This window comes from Mercurialis annua, linkage group LG5 (assembly GCF_937616625.2).
Source record: "Mercurialis annua linkage group LG5, ddMerAnnu1.2, whole genome shotgun sequence".
In the NCBI taxonomy this organism is placed as follows: Eukaryota; Viridiplantae; Streptophyta; class Magnoliopsida; order Malpighiales; family Euphorbiaceae; genus Mercurialis; species Mercurialis annua.
In genome coordinates this window covers 32,671,671-32,678,678 of record NC_065574.1, presented here as the reverse complement: position 1 = coordinate 32,678,678, position 7,008 = coordinate 32,671,671, and positions in this window count along the sequence as shown.

The following is a 7,008-nucleotide window of genomic DNA, read 5'->3' as shown; positions in this document are numbered from 1 at the left end:
TAATATTTGTAAACGTTTGACTTAAATCGCTAAAAAGGTGAAACGTTTCGATTTGTTTCGCAATGTTTGTAAACGTTTGGCTTAAATCGCTAAAAAGGTAAAACGCTTGGATTTGTTTTGTAACATTTGTAAACGTTTGGCTTAAATCGCTAAAAAAATGAAACTCTTGAATTTGTTTCGTAACATTTGTAAAAGTTTGGCTTAAGTTGCTAAAAAGGTTAAACGCTTCGATTTGTTTCGTAACGTTCGTAAATGTTTGGCTCAAATTGCTAAAATGGGGAAACATTTGGATTTGTTTCCTAACCTTTGTAAACGTTTGGCTTAAATCGCTAAAAATGTGAAATGTTTGGATTTATTGCGTAACGTTTGTAAATGTTTGGCTTAAATCGCTAAAAATGTGAAACGTTTGGATTTGTTTCGTAACGTTTGTAAACGTTTGGCTTAAATGGCTAAAAATGCGAAACATTTGGATTCGTTTCGTAACGTTTGTAAACGTTTGGCTAAATTCGCGAAAAAGGTGAAACGTTTGGATTTTTTCATAACGTTTTTAAACGTTTGGCTTAAATCGCTAAAAATCTGAAAAGTTTGTAAAAGTTTGGATTAAAACTCTAAAAAGATGAAACGTTTGGATTTGTTTCCATACCTTTGTAAACTTTTGGCATAAATCGCTAAAAAGGTGAAATGTTTGGATTTGTTATGTAACGTTTGTAAACGTTTTGCTTAAATCGCTAAAATGGTGAAACGTTTGGATTTGTTTCGTAACATTTGTATGCGTTTGGCTTGAATTGCTAAAAAGGTGAAACGTTTGGTTTTATTTCGTAACGTTTGTAAATGTGTGGCTTAAATTGCTAAAAAGGTCAATTATTTGGATTTTTTTGCTATCCTTTGTAAACGTTTGACTTAAATTGCTAAAAAGGTAAAATGTTTTGATTTGTTTCGTAACGTTTGTAAACGTTTGACCTAAATAGCTAAAAGGTGAAACATTTAATTTTGTTTCATATCATTTGTAAACGTTTAGCTTAAATTGGTAAAAAGGTGAAACGCTTGGATTTGTTTCGGAACGTTTGTAAATGTTTTGCTTAAATTGCGAAAAAGGTGAAACGCTTTCATTTGTTTCGTAATGTTTGTAAATGTTTGGCTTAAATTGATAAAGAATGTGACATGCTTGGATTTGTTTCGTAACGTTTATAAACATTTGGCTTAAATTGCTAAAAAGGAGAAACGTTTAGATTTGTTTCGTAACGTTTGTAAACGTTTGGCTTAAATCGCTAATAAGGTGAAACATTTGGATTTGTTTCGTAACGTTTGTAAATGTTTGGCTTAAATCGCTAAAAAAGTGAAATGTTTGGATTTTCTTCGTAACGTTTGTAAACGTTTTGCATAAATTGCTAAAAAGGTGAAATGCTTGGATTTATTTTGCAACGTTTCTAAACGTTTGGCTTAAATTGCTAAAAAGGAGAAACATTTTGATTTGTTTCCTAACCTTCGTAAACGTTTGGCTTAAATCGCTAAAAAGGTGAAATGTTTGGATTTGTTTCGTAACGTTTGTAAACCTTTGGCTTAAATCGCTACAAAGGTGAAACGTTTAGATTTGTTTCGTAACGTTTGTAAACGTTTGGCTTAAATATATATAATGGTGAATTGCTTGGATTTGTTTTGTAACGTTTGTAAACGTTTGGCTTAAATTTCTAAAAAGGTGAAATGCTTGGTTTTGTTTCGAAACGTTTGTAAACGTTTGGCTTAAATCGCTAAAAATGAGAAACGTTTGGATTTGTTTCTTATGTTTTAAACAATTTTTTTTGGTTCTTAACATCTGTAAACGTTTGGCTTAAATCGCTAATAAGGTGAAACGTTTGGATTTGTTTCGTAACGTTTGTAAACGTTTGGCTTAAATCACTAAAAAGGAGAAAGATTTGGATTTGTTTCGTAACGTTTGGCTTAAATCGCTAAAAAAGGGCAACGTTTGGTTTTGTTTCGTAACGTTTGTAAATGTTTGGCTTAAATTGTTAAAAAGGGAAACGTTTGGATTATTTTTGTAACGTTTGTAAACGTTTGGCTTAAATCGCTAAAAAGGTGAAACGTTTGGATTTGTTTCGTAACGTTTGTAAACGTTTGGCTTATGTCGCTAAAAAGGTGAAATTTTTGGATTTGTTTCGTTAGGTTTTTAAACGTTTGGCTTAAATCGCTAAAATGGGGAAACATTTGGATTTGTTTCCTAGCATTTGTAAACGTTTGGCTTAAATCGCTAAAAGGGGAAGCGTTTGGATTTGTTTCGTAACGTTTGTAAATGTTTGGCTACAACTGCAAAAAAGGGGAAACGTTTGGATTTATTTCGTAACATTTTTAAACGGTTGTCTTAAATCTCTTAAAAGATGAAACATTTGGATTTGTTTCACAACGTTTGTAAACGTTTGGCTTAAATCACTAAAAAGGTGAAACGCTTGGATTTGTTTCGTAACGTTTGTAAACGTTTAGCTTAAGTTGCTAAAAAGGTGAAACGCTTGGATTTGTTTCGTATGGTTTGTAAAAGTTTGGCTTAAATTGCTAAAAAGGTAAAATATTTGGATTCGTTTCGTAACCTTTGTGAACGTTTGATTAAACCTCTAAAAAGGTGAAACGTTCAGATTTGTTTCGTTACGTTTGTAAACGTTTGGCTTAAATGGCTAAAAAGGTGAAATGTTTGATTTTGTTTCGTAACGTTTTTATACGTTCGGCTTAAATCGCTAAAAAGATGAAATGTTTGGATTTGTTTCGTAAAGTTTGTCAACGTTTAGCTTAAATTGCTAAAAAGGTGAAACGCTTGGATTTGTTTTGGAACGTTTGTAAACGTTTAGCTTAAATTGCTAAAAACGTTAAACGCTTGGATTTGTTTCATAACGTTTGTAGACGTTTGGCTTATATTGCTAAAAAGGTGAAACCCTTGGTTTTGTTTCGTAACATTTGTATAGGTTTAGCTTAAATAGCTAAAAATGTGAAATGTTTGGATTTTTTTCGTAACGTTTTAAATGTTTGGTTTTGTTTCGTAACGTTTGTAAACGTTTGGCTTAAATCGCTAAAAAGGGGAAACGTTTGGATTTGTTTCGTAACGTCTGTAAACGTTTGGCTTAAATTGCTAAAAAGGAAAAATGTTTGGATTTGTTTCGAAACGTTTGAAAAAGTTTGGCTTAAATAGCTAAAGGTGAAATGTTTGGATTTGTTTCGTAATGTTTGTAAATGTTTGGCATAAATCGCCGAAAAGGTGAAACGTTTGGATTGGTTTCGTAACGTTTATAAACGTTTGACTGAAATTGCTAAAAAGGTGAAACGTTTAGATTAGTTTCCCAACCTTTTTTAACGTTTGGCTTAAATCGCTAAAAAGGTGAAACATTTGGATTTGTTTCGCAATGTTTGTAAACGTTTTGCTTAAATTGCTAAAATGGTGAAATTCTTGGATTTGTTTCGTAACGTTTGTAAACGTTTGGCATCAATTGCTAATAAGGTGTAACGCTTGTATTTGTTTCGTAAAGTTAGTAAACGTTTCGCCTAAATTGCGAAAAAGGTGAAACATTTGGATTTGTTTCCTAACCTTTGCAAATGTTTGGCTTAAATCGCAAAAAAGGTGAAACGTTTGGATTTGTTTCGTAACGTTTGTAAACGTTTGGAATAAATCGCTAAAATGGTGAAATGCTTGGATTTGTTTCGTAACCTTTTTAAATGTTTGGCTTAAAGTGCTAAAAAGTTGAAACGCTTGGATTTGTTTTTTAATTTTTGTAAACGTTTGGCTTAATTTGCTAAAAATGTGAAACGTTTGGATTTGTTTCGTAATGTTTTAAAGATTTGGTTTTTTTTCGTAACGTTTGTAAACGTTTGGCTTAAATCGCTAAAGAGGTGAAACGTTTGGATTTGTTTCGTAACACTTGTAAATGTTTGGCTTAAATCGCTAAAAAGGTGAAACGTTAGGATTTGTTTCGTAACGTTTGTAAACGTTTGGCTTAAATCGCTAAGAAGGGGAAACGTTTGGATTTGTTTCGTAACGTTTGTAAACGTTTGGCATATATCGCTAAAAAGGTGAAAGTTTTGGATTTTTTTCGTTACGTTTGTAAACGTTTGGCTTATATCGCTAAAATGGGGAAACATTTGGATTTGTTTCGTAGCATTTGTAAACATTTGGCTTAAATCGCTAAAAAGGGGAAGCATTTGGATTTGTTTCGTACCGTTTGTTAGTGTTTGGCAAAATTGCTAAAAAGGGAAAACATTCGATTTGTTTCGTAACATTTGTAAACGTTTGACTTAAATCGCTTAAAAGGTGAAACGTTTGGATTTGTTTCGCAATGTTTGTAAACGTTTGGCTTAAATCGCTAAAAAGGTGAAACGCTTGGATTTGTTTCGTAACGTTTGTAAACATTTGGCCTAAATCGCTAAACAGGTGAAACGCTTGGATTTGTTTCGTAACGTTTGTAAACGTTTGGCTTAAGTTGCTAAAAAGGTGAAACGCTTCGATTTGTTTCGTAAGGTTTGTAAATATTTGGCTTAAATTGCTAAAAAGGTAAAAAATTTGGATTCGTTTCTTAACCTTTGTCAACATTTGATTAAACCCCTAAAAAGGTAAAACGTTTGGATTTATTTCGTAACGTTTGTAAACGTTTGTCTTCAATCGCTAAGAAGGTGAAACGTTTGGATTTGTTTTGTAAAGTTTGTAAACGTTTGGCATCAATCGCTAAAAAGATGAAACGTTTGGATTTGTTTCGTACCGTTTGTGAACGTTTGGCATAAATCGCTAAGAAGGTGAAATGTTTGGATGTGTTTCATAACGTTTTAAATGTCTGTCTTATATAGCTAAAATGGGGAAACGCTCAGATCTGTTTCGTAACGTTTGTAAACGTTTGGCTTAAATTGCTACAACACTGAAATGTTTGATTTTGTTTCGTAACGTTTTTAAAAGTTCGGCTTAAATCGCTAAAAAGGTGAAATGTTTGGATTTGTTTCGTAAACTTAGTAAACGTTTTGCTTAAATTGCTAAAAAGGTGAAACGCTTGGATTTGTTTCGTAACATTTGCTAACGTTTGGCTTAAATTGCTAAAAAGGTGCAACGATTGGCTTTGTTTCAGAAAGTTTGTAAACGTTTAGCTTAAATTGCTAAAATGGTTAAACGCTTGGATTTGTTTCATAACGTTTGTAGACATTTGGCTTAAATTTATAAAAAGGTGAAACACTTGGTTTTGTTTCGTAACGTTTGTAAAGGTTTGGCTTAAATCGCTAAAAAGGGGAAACATTTGGATTTGTTTCGTAACGTTTGTAAACGTTTGGCTTAATTTGCTAAAAAGGGGAAACGTTTGGATTTGTTTCGAAACGTTTGTAAACGTTTGGCTTATATAGCTAAGCTTATATAGCTAATAAGGTGAAATGTTTGGATTTGTTTCATAACGTTTGTAAATATTTGGCTTCAATCGCTAAAAAGGCGAAACGTTTGGATTTTTTCGTAGCGTTTGTAATCGTTTGGCTTAAATCCCTAAAAGGTGAAACACTTGGATTTTTTTTGTAACGTTTGTAAATGTTTGTTTTAATTGCTAGAAAGTTGAAACATTTGGATTTCTTTTACAACCTTTGTAAACGTTTGGCTTAAATCGCTAAAAAGGTGAAACGTTTAGATTTGTTTTGAAACATTTATAAACGTTTAGCTTAAATCGCTAAAAAATTGAAACGTTTGGATTTGTTTCGTAACGTTTGTAAACGTTTGGCTTCAATCACTAAACAAGGGAAATGTTTGGATTTGTTTCATAATGTTTGTAAATGTTTGGCATAGATAGCTAAAAAGGTCAAAAGTTTGGATTTGTTTCATAACGTTTTAAATGCTTGGCTTAAATCGCTAAAATGGGGAAACATTTGGATTTGTTTCGTAACATTTGTAAACGTTTGGCTTAAATTGCTAAAAAGCTGAAATGTTTTGTTGTTTTTTCGTAACGTTTGTAAACGTTCGGCTTAAATTGCTAAAAAGGTAAAAGGTTTGGATTTGTTTCGTAACTTCTGTAAACATTTGGCTTAAATTGCTAAAAAGGTGAAACACTTGGATTTGTTTGGTCACGTTTGTAAACATTTCGCTTAAATAATTAAAAAGGTGAAACGCTTGTATTTGTTTCGGAATGTTTGTAAATGTTTGGCTTAATTTGCTAAAAGGCAAAACACTTGGATTTGTTTCGTAACGTTTGCAAACGTTTGGCCTAAATTGCTAAAAAGATCAAAACGTCTGGTTTCGTTTCGTAACGTTTGTAGATGTTTGGCTTAAACCGCTAAAACAACGAATCGTTTGGATTTCTTTCGTAGCGTTTGTAAACGTTTGGCTTAATTCGCTAAAAATGTGAAACGTTTGGATTTGTTTCGTAACGTTTGTAAACGTTTGGATTAAATCGCTAAAAAGGTGAAACTTTTGGATTTGATTCCTAACCTTTGTAAACGTTAAGCTTAAATTGCTAAAAAGGTGAAATGTTTGGATTTGTTTCGTAACGTTTGTAAACCTTTGGCTTAAATCGCTATAAAGGTGAAACGTTTGGATTTGTTTCGTAACGTTTGTAAACGTTTGGCTTAAATTTCTATAATGGTGAATTGCTTGGATTTGTTTTGTAACGTTTGTAAACGTTTGGCTTAAATTTTTAAAAAGGTGAAATGCTTGGTTTTGTTTCGAAACGTTTGTAATCGTTTGGCTTAAATCGCTAAAAATGAGAAACGTTTGGATTTATTTCTTATGTTTTAAACGATTTTATTTGGCTCTTAACGTTTGTAAACGTTTGGCTTAAATCGCTAAAAAGGTGAAACGTTTGGATTTGTTTCGTAACGTTTGTAAACGTTTGGCTTAAATCGCTAAAAAGGTGAAAGAGTTAGATTTTTTTCGTAACGTTTGGCTTAAAAAGTGAAAAGTTTGGTTTTTTTCGTAACGTTTGTAAGGGTTTGGCTTAAATCGCTAAAAATGTGAAACGTTTGGATTTGTTTCGTAACGTTTTATACGTTTGGTTTTGTTTCATAATGTTTGTAAAC